This window comes from Peromyscus californicus, unplaced genomic scaffold, assembly GCF_007827085.1.
Source record: "Peromyscus californicus insignis strain IS unplaced genomic scaffold, ASM782708v3 Scaffold_18__1_contigs__length_77618521, whole genome shotgun sequence".
Lineage (NCBI taxonomy): Eukaryota > Metazoa > Chordata > Mammalia > Rodentia > Cricetidae > Peromyscus > Peromyscus californicus.
In genome coordinates, this window is record NW_026294480.1 from 18,541,111 (window position 1) to 18,554,221 (window position 13,111).

At 34.2% G+C, this 13,111-nt stretch overlaps 1 protein-coding gene across 5 annotated transcripts in view; it reads right to left on the reverse strand.

The window, feature by feature from the left end:
• Positions 1-13,111, reverse strand: part of Cdh12 (cadherin 12) — a 988,903-nt gene that overhangs the window by 870,275 nt on the left and 105,517 nt on the right. The window lies entirely within an intron of this gene.

Genomic DNA, 13,111 nt, shown 5'->3' on the forward strand with positions numbered 1-13,111 from the left:
TCCTCTCATTATAATCACATTCACATATTTTGAACTGTTTAATGGTTTGTTTTAAAATTTATGTGTATATATATATATATATATATATATATATATATATATATATATATAGAATGCTTTGAGTCAAACACAAGAAAATCATTTTAATATAATTTGCAAAGTATCTGTTCAAGAGAGATTATTGTATTTGATTCTGCAGCTGCCTCCTTTTTAAGAGTAAAATTTCTCACAAACATGAATAGGATCTTAATAATATCCTTTATATGTACAGAGACAGTTTTATATTACTAGAAACAAAGTGTATGTGTTGGAGTCATCATTTTTTAACATTACAGTTTGTTTTTATTGAGAGAGGATACTTCAGAACTGCTATGAGTACTTTCCTTATTCCACATTCATCAGCATTTTTGCATGTGTATCAGATAGACTGAGGGGGAAAAGGCAGCAGAACCTAGGAGGCTGAAAGTTTAATAGCAAGGATGCTTAGAAATAGAGAAGACACTGTTGTCATAGCAACATAATCCAGCCATATTTGTGTTATGCTTTTCCTCACTAGAAGTATTTTCAAAGCTTCTCCAAACTGTTTCAACTCATATTGGAGTGCAATCCGTGTGCTTTTAATATAAAATCTTAAGGTGGTGGTAGTATAGTCCATATTCATGGGAAGGAACAGGATATTTGAAATTGAATTCAGTGACTTGATCACTTAGGGAGATTTTCACTAATATAATCTCTTTGTAATAATACACAGTTTATCCTAAACTTTTGATTTCACTCCAGGAGATCTAAAGACAAAAGCACAGCACAGTAATGTAAAATCCTCCCAAGGTTTTAGTAAAGCTTTTTGTTTTTATTTCCCAGTAGTTTTCAGTGATTTGTATAATAAAGAGGAAGGTATTATGTGTCTTCTTAAAACAGAGAATATTACAGTTTCCTTGCAGAATGCAGGCATGAATTTTCTAATCTTGCCCTGTCCTTATATCCACGATGTGATAGATGAAGAAACTGATAATATCTTGTAAAAGTAATTTCTTGGTATGATATCTAATTGCTTTCTTGAAAAAAATAACACTGAGAAAGAAAAAATATTTACACAATTGTATTAATTGGATATGCTACTTTTTTTTTAAATTTTAGAAATACTGTATTTTCCCACCTGTAGACTAAATAGCTTATAAAATTACTACCACATTAAACCTCAAAACCTGCACATGGATACATAGCATGCAGTTCAAGAATGAGAAGGATTGTTAAGGCTAGAGTGCAAAATGAAAAAGAAAATATAAATTAACAAAGAAAATGCAGAAAAGAATAAAACAAACGAGTCAATTACAAAGAGCTGCACTGTCGCATTATACTGCTGTAGCATGCCTAGGGTAAAAGTCCAGATCAAGCTTATGATATGGGAAGCCTGAGCATTTAAGAAATACAGTGCCATCAGTGGGTTTTACAAAAGGACACATACATTTGGGAAGGAGAAACTGGAGGAGAGAGAAAGGGTAGAGATTTTTTTGATGAAAATGAAGGACATGCATGTATGAAATTCTCAAAAAATTTTTAGTTTATTAGCATAGCTCCTCCTGGAGGTTTTGATATGATTCAGACACTTTAATACATATATTTTAGTAAAAATTAATGATTAAACTATTTAGTAAACATTGATTCATTTACCACTGAGAATTATACAAATGACAAGCAACACGCTAATAGATGTTACCATTTTTTTTTAAATTAAGTTTGTTTCTCTGCTTTAAGCTTAAAGGTATGAAAAAGCATTCCCTCCACTTCCAATGTGAGACATTTTTGAGACTGGTTTAAGAGGCATTAGTTGTGATCACTGGAAAATAGTAAGTTCTTAGAGAGTGTCAAAAATATACAGCAAGGATATAATCCACTGAGAAGACCAGGAAACAGGTGGGTTAGAAGTGAGAAAGTGAAAACCTTGAGTAACTGGGAACTTCACAGTAAGAGAGCAGGGCAGAGGCAGTAATTCAGGACCCAGTGCAGGGGTGGTAACAGAACACATCCCCAATGCTATGTTATCTAAGACCTTAGATTGGCCAATTTTTTTCTAATTTATGCTTTTCTCTAGTTTAGGCCTACTGTTCAATATTGGGTTTAGGGGTTCCTATCATAGGAAATTGCTAAATTTTAAGGAAAAAATATTTTTTCTTGAAATAAAGTAAAATCCAATTATATAAAATAGTGTAAAATGTATAAAAAACAGCATAAAGAACTCATTATATCTTCAAGTGAAATATACTATTTCAGTTATAAATGAGACATGGGACATGAATATTCACATCAGAGAAACTTTAACTGTAAAAGGTATTATAAACAATGGTATTTCAATAAATTAAATAACTTTAAACAATTTCTAGATTTGGTGAATTTATTATATATCAGAACATCTTACATAAGTGAAGTACTATCATACTCCTTTTTCCTTACACTAGGTCCCTGGGGAGCTGGGGGAGGGGGAAAACAAACTGCCATTCTACTGTTTCTTATAGACATATTCAACAACATACCTAACATTAATAAGAATTAGAAAATACAGTTGTATACACTGGAATTCCAACTCCAATACTAACACAAATGCTCCGTGGGCTCAGGTGAGGTCCTCCAACCTTACACATCCAAATACTCAAGTTGAAAAAAATTTTGTCACTAAGCCTTGCAGAATATAGCTCATTGAAAACCTAGGTCCAGAAAATTGAATCCCTTTTTCAAAGACTAAAATATGTCAAATTCAAATGTAATCTGTGACTTACTACCCAGAATAGTAAATCAGTTGCTTTGGGGTAGACAAAATTAGGATTAGCATCTGAATATAACTGAATTTTATAGCCTTTCTAGTCTCAGTTATGAATCAAAATTACATTATTTGTATTCAAAATTCTTTCAGAAGAACCACATTGCCTGCCTGAAAAACAAACAATTTCTCATAGCAAAGAATCTCTTATTCCCTTATCCCTATACCGTTGGCCCTTTGTGATACGATCCTCATTCAGTTATCTGTTTAGCATGTGCATGTGTGAATGAGACTTTAACTCAGGACCTTATGTATACTAAATTGTATGCATGCAAGTATCTGGGCATCAGAAAACTTCATCAAATCCTCTGGAACTGGAGTTACATGTAGTTGTGGTTTGCCAAAATTGTGTTGGGAACTAAGGGGTCTTCGGTAAAAGCAAAAATTATTATTCACCACTGAGTGGACCCTAAAGCCCTTCATTCCATTATAATTATAAGATCCTTCCATAGATTAAATTATTTTATGTTCAATATTAATTCTTTTAGCTATGTCTAAATAATGTCACTTTTTATATGATTTTTCCTTATTCTTATTATTTAAACCATCTTATAAATTTAAATATATTTAGATCATATTCTTTCCATCCACAGAGTCCCTCCAGATCCTCTTGTTCTCCCTTGCCACCTAACTTGAAGTCCTTTTTCAGTAAACAAAAACTCAATAAAGTACAAACTCCCCAAAACCAAGAAACAAAATAAAACCACACACAAAAAGAAAAAAGACAAACATCAAAGAAACAAGCAAGCAAAAAAAAATGACTAAAACCAAATAAAAGCACACACAAAAAATGTGGAGTCTAGTATACATTGGTCAACTACTCCTGAACGTGAGGCCCTGTCCTGGAGTGGTACATATATACCCAGTGTCACTCGATTATAGAAAACTGATTTTTCTCTCTCACTGGAGGTATAAATGACAGTTCAGTTGTTCATATTTACCTTAGTTAATAATTTTCATTCTATTTATTCATTCTTTAAAAAATAACAAAATAAAATACAATAAGGTAAAACAGAATCCATCACATTGAAGTTGGACAAGCCAAACCAACAGAAGGAAAAGATCCCAAAAGGAAGCATAAGAATCGGAACCACTCATTTGCACACTCAGAAACCCCACAAAAACACTAAACTGAAAGACATAATATTAGTGCAGAGGACCTGGTGCAGACCTGTGCAGGCCCTGTGCGTGCTGCATCGGGCTCTCTGAGTTCATATGAGCTTCGCTCAGTTGATTTAGAGGGCCTTGTTTTCTCGGTGTCCTCCATCCTCTCTCTCTCTCCCACACAATTTCAAAGTTGCTCTTTTATGGACACATGCTCACGTATCTGTGCTGCATATTCCCTCTTGTGCTCAAATGTCCATTATTAAAAGACAAAGTGAAACCAAATCATGTGCAGTCATCATGAGGATAACGCTACAGTTCCATTACATTTATAGACATGATGTTTACAAATGTTGTTAAAAGTTATTTGAGGTCTACAATGCATGCTTCGGGAATATTTATCACTTTGTATATTGTCAAAAATCAAATAAGTATTGAGCGTTTTTATAGAACTGAAATTTATGGCATATTCTACATGTGGCTAAGATAATTCAGACTGATTTATGTACATTCTAGAATCTGGTATTGATTCCTTCTTTAAATGTTTTCATACATAACCATACTGCATATAGAGTGAGTAGGATACAACTGAACAGTTCGTTGATTCAAAGGCTTGTGCGTCACTTTCAAAAGGGTTAAGAACTTTAGCTAGATTTTTTGTCTTTAAAAATAATGTCTCATGGGCCTGCAAGGTGCCTTAGCCAGCAAAGGAACTTTTTGGTAACCAGAGATCAATCTATAGTATCTATATAGGGTAGAAGTAGATAACAGATGCCATACTCTGTTCTCCGATTGCCACACTCATGTCCATAGCATGTGTGACCACCTTAAATGCATTATGAACACACAGAGCCATCCAAATCATAAGAAATTCAAATATTTTTAATCAAATATTCAGTTTTTTTTGCTATAATAGTTATCATCTTTGAAATATCAAAATGTAATTAAGTTATATTGCATAAACCTCATAAATGTTTACCAGTCACTATAATGCCAATATCCCATGATATAATGTTTTAATGATATAGAAGACATTTTGGGAACTACTTAAAACTAATTATCATATAAATCAAGAGATATTTAATCTGAGAAATATTAGGGAGACAGTATTTGAGGTGAGAGGCACTCATTAATTTGATTAATTGTAGGTATTGGTCTATATAATGATAAATATACTTGAAGGAAAATATTTTTGTTATAACCTGTCATCATATTTGGTTCAGAAATTATTTTGGAACACATATAGTTGGAAACCTATAAGAGCTATTGTATATTACTTGCTTGCACTTTTATTATTTTGATATGTAGAGATATAGGGTGAATTTTAAGGCAGAGGGTAGATTATTTCCATAATTGCTTCTGTTATTATTATTTTTATATATTTTAAGAAAAGTTGGTTTAGCCAGGCAGGGCGGCACATGGCTTTAAACCCAGCACTTGGAAGGCAGATGCAGGTAGGTCTTTAAATTCCAGGATAGCCTGCTCTAAGAGAGAATTCCAGGGCAATGAGGACTACTCAGAGAAACCCTGTCTTTAACTGAAGAAGGAGGAGGAAGAGGAGTAGGAGGAGGAAGACAAGGACAAGGAGGAGGAAAGCTTTATTTATTAGCACATATCAGAACATGTTAAGCAAACTGGGTTAAACAATATCTTTTTTTTTTTTTTTTTTTTTTAACCAGAGTGATATATCTATCTGGAGGGTGAGAAAGACAGAGGAGCCAGGGATGCAGCAGTTAATGTGTTCTATAGGGTACCATTCACCCTTCATTGTCTTGTAGCTGCAGTGAATGTAAGAGAAGCCTTCACATAGGGTGAAGTTTCTAAGAATAGAACAAGATTTCTGTGTCCCTTGTCTCAAAGACTCCCTATAAACACTCTTTCTGTTGACGTACTCCTCTTTTCATCAAATATTCAATGATCCTCAGATATCTAGCCTGTTGTTAGTTTTTTTGTGTGTGTGTCTTAGGATAGAATGAATATAGGTGTACTGACTCTGAAGACATCTAGGCAGGGATTTATTAACTGTGAGGAAAATCCTTTGAAAATGGTTTTAAATGAAGAATGAAAGAAGCACTAGGGATAGAGTTTCAGGGAAAGGAAGGTCTTCAGGACCTTGGGGATTTGTACACGCTGAATTCCATGTCTTGAGCAACAAGGAAATGATGCTAAAAAACATAATATGGAAGAAAATAATGGATTCCAAACAGACTGATGTAAGAATGGAAGCAGGTGAAGACCAGGCAGCATCCAATATTTAGGAAACCTGTAGAAGTGTCTTCCTGACATTATAGATGAGAAGTGGGTTATTATGTCTTTCTATAGAATAGTTGAACTCTCTACAATTTTCTTGATCTCTAGTTCCCCATCCTCTACCTTTAATATACAAAGAATGTAATCAACAAATAAATACAGTGGCTTCTCATGTAATTCTCATAATCACCGTATCTATCTAGGATTCACTGTTCAGTTGAAAAAAGACATTCTGTGAAGACTGAGTAATCCATACTGAGTCTCTTTGAGACAAATACCTACCTATAAATAAAGAGATTAAGTCAATTACCATCCCTACTATCTGTGTATTTCATTTAACCAGGAAGGCGTGAATGCAATTGTTGTTCGAATCTTAGATGGTCTTTTAATAAAAAACCTGGAACCAGATATTGGGGTGAAAGCTGAAATATCAGAGAAGCATAACAACCAGCCACACTAGTCTTACCTCTATGAAATCTTCAACCTAAAGAGAGTGGGTTCCTGTTTCCTCATGCCTTATACACCTTTCTCTGCCCTGCCATCACCTCCTGGGATTAAAGGTGTGTGTGCTTCCAAGTACTAGGATGAAAGGTGTGTGCTAATCTAGTATAGACGTGTGGTGATGGACTCATATGATTATGGAAGTTTGGAATCACATGTTCTAAAGATGGAATCAGGAATCTCAAGAACAAGTGGCTGATGGATGCAGTTCTAGTCTGAGTCTATAGAAATAAGCAACCAGAAGCTGATGTTGATAGTGATGTTGTGAAATGTCACAGTCTCAAGACCCAGGAAAAGCTGAAGTGACACTGTTGAAGCCATCAGGCCATAGGCAATTTGTCTTGCTTCTATCAGAGTGTCAGTATTTTTATTGCCTGTGGTGATATATTGTGTACTCTAATAAACTTGCCTGAGGATCAGAGGACAGAGCCAGTCACTAGATTAGACATAGATGTCAGACAGTGGTGGCACACACCCTTAATCCTATTACTTGGGAGGCAGAGATCTATCTGGATCTCTGTGAGTTCAAGGCCACACTGGAAATACAGCCAGAGAATGGTGGCACACACCTTTAATTCCAGTACTGGGAAGCACACCAGCCTTTAATCCCAGGAAGTGATGGCAGGTCAGAGAAAGGTATATAAGGCGTGAGGAAACAGGAACTCACTCACTTTAGGCTGAGGATTTCATAAAGGTAAGAACTAGGGGCTGGCTCTGTCCTCTGATCCTCAGGCACATTTATTAGGGTACACAATATATCATCACTACTAAGTAGTAACATTTATGAGAAGAAGTTCTCAGATGGGAAAACCAACATGAGCATGACAAATTGAGCACAGACAGTGACAAGAAAGTGATCATACATATTGTCTCTTATAAGCATAAAAACAACATGCTGTTCTCTTCCGTTAGGTGACATTTCCACTTTACCTTCTCCTTTGTAAGACTATTTGACAATTAATCACTTTGATAATAAAAATTCCCCAAGGCCATTATACATGAAATGTTTTACTTATTTTACTCATTCTTCACAGTAATTACATACTTTAAAATATTAACTCTATCACATTTTATATATTAAATATATATTAACTTATTAGAGAGAGTGAGGCATTTTCAAGAGATTTTATCTGCCTTAGTGATTTTTATCTCTACCTCATGAAAAAAATTACACAAAATCATATTAAAAGAGTCAAAATCTTTAGTGCCCAATGCTATTTAATACTAACTATAACTAAGGAGTTTTTTAATAGTCTTGAGTCAACTAACTATCTTTTAATGTGATATACTCTATCCAATAGTTTATGAAGTCATGTTTCCATCATTTAGTGCTTTGTTATTTGAAATGTGTTTGTAATCCTTCCTTAGAGTTAGCTTTGTGGGTCAAACAACATATACAATTTTTAATATTTTGGATATAAAACCACTAATTGCCTTCAAAAATATGAATACCTACTGTTATAGTCACTATTATAGAAAAGAAACTGTGCCCTTAAAAACTGGTCAAAGATTACTAACATTGGAAAATTGCCCTATCATTAAAAATATTGATTAACTTGAATGTTGTTCACTATTATTTCTTACTGGTAATTCTAACTTTATGATTTATACCTTTTAGCTTGTTTTACTGAGAAAATTTCCCTTGTTTACAAGTAACAGTTAATGTAGAGGGATAAATCAAGTGTCATCATAAACACCGTGCATCTCTATGAACTTTCAACTAGGCCAACTATACATTTATTGTGTGTACTCAAATCTTCAATTAAGCAACCACCCATCTGCAATCAAGCTCCTTACCTTAGCTTTTCTTAAAAGATCACAACCAAGTAAAATAGGTATTGTTTATGCCATGTGATCACACTGCCCCTGTGTCATAACAGAGTACTGCCATACTTGCCACCTCTTTGATTCTAGAGAAAACAAGGTATTTTCATTCTACATATACATGCATAGAGATGTGAAAAATAATGCACACCTGATCAGATGGGTATCAGAATAAGTTAATCTATCTATGCAGCAAATTTGATAATTACATGGTGCCTATTTATCATTGGATAATTGAATATAATCAAGCAAAATATACCTATGTTATTGTAAACATTAAATATTTCAAAGTATCTGACAGTTTCTGGATTATAAACTTTTCATTAAGTTGTCTGTATCTAAATTTTAGTTCTGCCTTATGATATATGTTCATTAAATCACTAGGCCAGGCCTTTATTCCATACACCCTCAAATATGTATTTATTGTTCTTGAATAGATGGATATGAGTGTCAGTATACCAAGTTCTCAGTTGAAAAGTGAAGCAAAAAAAATCTCATAAATAAGCATCTCAGTGGGACTTTAAAAACTGGAACAGGTGTTAAGGACCAATTTGTGAATATCTGACATGTTTTTAAATTTAAATCTCTCACCTAGAAACATCAGTTAAATTTAAAAGGCAGTGTTTAAATTGTGATTCTAGCAATTAAGCCATATTCCCATAATGGCTCAGCCATTTAAAAGGTCAAAAATATTTACACCATGTGAAATTTAGTAATTGGGCTATGTGTGAAATATAATAATTGGTTCATCTGTCAATTAAATATTTCAGCATTCAGCAATTAATTTCTCCAAAGCACCACTATCGTGTGTATATAGAGGAATACAATCTCTATCTATGCAGCTCATATCTTTGCTGAGTGCCACCTGAAGTAGACATTTAATTGAAACCCAGGCCAGCATGCTACATGACTTCCCTGGCTAATTGGTCTTTGGAGACTGGTGGTATCCCACATTCACTTGTTGAAATCCCACAACATTAATGACAATTTACATGAGGCCATATCCTCATATACTGAGGAGTAGCATTAAAAAGAAGTAGGAGAAAGATCACTAATCAATATTTTATATTATATAAGCTTAAAAATGTCTGTCCCAAAAAACTATGAATATAGATAGAAGGTTTATTTTATAAAATTAAAAATGCTACTGTGATTTTCTGCATTTGCAAGACTAAAAACAGTAACAATACAACAATAAATATCACAGGAATGCCTTTATTTGTTTTTTGGGGGACAATTTATGGGAAGAATTATATTTAAAACCCTTGAAAATGAGTATAAAATTTAATTAAAATCGGAATCATGTGTGCCTACCAGTCATTAGTTAATGTGAAGAGCACAAAGCACATGAACACAGCAATAAAACTAAATTCTTAACTATTAGTAACCTTGCCCTACAACAAACCAAATCAGCATTCTGTCAACTTTTCAGAAAACACAACTGTAAAAATTCCATAGTAAATGTAAATAGCTTCAGATAGTTACATCACTTTTTTCTACCACCGGTTGGATGACTAAAGAGACATAAATATTTACTCATTGTATAATATCCCTAGGATAGCAACTTCCTCAGTGAAGCTGGCAGTTGATAGATATTTCAAATGCTGAGAATAGCTTAGATGTGGAAGAGATGGGGTAACTAAAATCTCAAGCATATCCCCCAGTGTCCCCTTAATTTTTCTAGCCTAGATGTTTCCATGTGTCGAAAGCAATGTGTATGTTAATACATTAATTATGCTAAATGTAACTTAAAACTCACTTTTTAGGCTATGCAAAGTGAACTTTGATGACCCATTAATTAATAAAGGGATTTTTTTTTTATCAGACAGAGGCCCTTCTCCTAATCACTCACATTTCTAATTATGGCGATATTCAAATACTCAAAGACATTATCCAAATTAGTTCACAATGCTAAATTTGGCAATGTTCTCTCTTTAACAAACATTTTTAATAATTAATGTTGAATATTGGGGTATTTTGGCTCAAATATTCACTTAGAATATAACCAATACAGGCAGTACAATGAAGTACAATGCCTGGTTTATTGAAAAATTAAGTGAAGTAAATACAAGTATTTATTACTTATTTGTGTCTTCTCTTTAAAAAAAATTTATAGTTTAAGTACCTATATAACTGTGGGAACATACTAGGAATATACATTTCAATTCCTTATGCTTTCATTCTTTAAGAAACATCATTTTCCTTCTAAACAAATAAGAGTACACTGGTATTATTCTCATAAAGAAAAATGAATAGAGATTATTATTAAAAGCAGAGTTCATGAAAGGTCAATGTTAAAATATTTGAAAATAGCAAAACCAGAGAATTTTTTAACAGAATAACTTGTTGGTAAATTTTTTTGAATAAAACATGTACAAAATCAAACAAGATACAAATAAGGAAGAAATATGCTGATCCTAAGTATTGTTTTCTGTACAGCTCAGGAAGTTATTTCTAGTATTGTGATGATTAAATTGAAATATAGAAGGTGGTACTCAAAGTCTTCTGTAGTGGAAATTGTGCTGTATAAAGGAAGATGATGAACTACTCAAGACATAAATGGGGAGATTGGATGCAGCAAAGTGCACCTGAAATATAGATAATGCTGGTTGGAATGGAAATAAGGACCCATATAAAGAAGTAAAGCATCTAGGAGACCTAAAGGTATGTAAGGAAAGAAAACAAACCAAACAAAAAAAAAAAGTCTAACAGAAGAGAATTCTGAAAACTTTGACATGCTGAGTACAGAATACTGTGTGAGCAAGAATCAAGATGGTCAGGAAAAGGCTATGTTCTATTACTCAAAGTACGAAAGGTACACTGTTAAGATCTAAAGCCATGCTTGTCTATAGAGTGTATCAACATTCCAATTGCAAGCGTTATATCCTCATAAATGAAATCTCAGTGAAATATTAGAAGAACGTGTGTAAGCTCATTGGATGTGGTGAAATCTCAGCAGGAAATATTGGGCAAATGACTTTTGCTAACACTGTTCATTAAAAGTGCTCTTCAGTACACTGTGAATAAGGAAATAAATAAAACAAAAGCAATTTCCCCGAAGGCTCCAGTAAGCTAGCAATATTTGACTTCCGTTTGTTTGTTAATGATTCCTTACAGCTTAGCCTTTTCATACTTGAACCAACACTCCTGTGTTTGACAATGAGTGGTTAGAGAGACACACATGAAGAGATAGGATGAACATGAATCGATTTGGGAAAGCAGGACATCATGTTGTTTTAAGTTCCAGAAACAGTATTTTTATGACAAGGACAAAGAGGAGCTACCTGACCAGTTTTGGGGGTTTGGTGAATGAAATCAGAGCAGACGTCTGACGCCCTGCCAGGTGAGTTTTAATTTCCCAGCACAAATTGAAAACTTGCTCAGAAGCCATAGGGTCTACAAAGCACAGACACAGGAACACCAGCACTTTCAGGAAATGAGAGTCATGTCTAAAGATCAGGCAGAAAATGAATCCAAAAAGACACCTAGAGTCTCACTGATAGACAACGTCCTAATGTCTTCATTATGGAATGCTTTACCAGGGTTGAGAAAAGTGTATTTCCATTGAGTATAAAACCACTCAATTGAAATATTAGTTGTTTCTCAAAGTTCTCTGTTTAGAAATGTAAGTTTTATTTCTAATATCTAAAAAACAGCACTTGAACATAAAAACAACAATGGGATACTGTAATTCCATTTTACTAAGATAAGGGAATTTGAGTCAAATCAAATTGTAGTTATTGTGTCAATAAAATAAATGTAATACCTTACAAAATCCGATTACTTTCTTGTGGATCTTTAAATATCTACTATGTATATCATGAACTCTATTTCTCCACCAAACATTCATGAAATTAAGGAAAAGAAGAAAGCCCATCCTATTGAGTATTCTCGACTTTATCCTGTGGGTGAAATACCCAAGCTCAAAGACTAATCTCAGTTGTATTTCTGTCCTCTGTTCCAGTCTGATGTGACTGCCTAAACTTAGCCCTGCTACCCTAAATCCTAACGCCCACCTGCTTCACACTGCTCAGTCTGGTGAACCACACCTGTGGTATTCTGAAGTTCCAGACTTTGCCATTGGCACATATTCTGTGTGTCAGCCCAGCTTGCAGAATCTTTAGGGTCCTAGACTGAATGTATAATATTCAGCCTCAGGCATAATTCATGCAGCACATCCTATGCTCCAGTGCAGCTGAAGAGTTTACTTGACTATAATCTGCCTCCACCTTCCCCAAACCCCAGACCTTTCACTGGCCACATATCCAGTGCTCAGTCACAGTCTGTTGATTATGGCTGCCCTTTCAAAACTTCATGCTGGCTCTTGTTTTAGTATCCTGTTTTTTTTTTTTTTTTTATGAGAATGGTACCCATAGGCTCATATATTTTGATATCTGGTCCCAAGTTAGTAGAACTCTTTGGAAAGGATTACAAGATATGCCATTGTTAGGTTAGGTGTGTGCCAGAATATTCAATTGTCCAGCCTTGTATGTACACTGGACCCTATCTCAACAACACACTCCCAAATCCCAAGACCTGTCCTGGTTCACATGATCTGCAAGCCAACTCAGTCTATGATCCCTGTTTCATCATCCCCAATATCTGGCTTAACTCCTG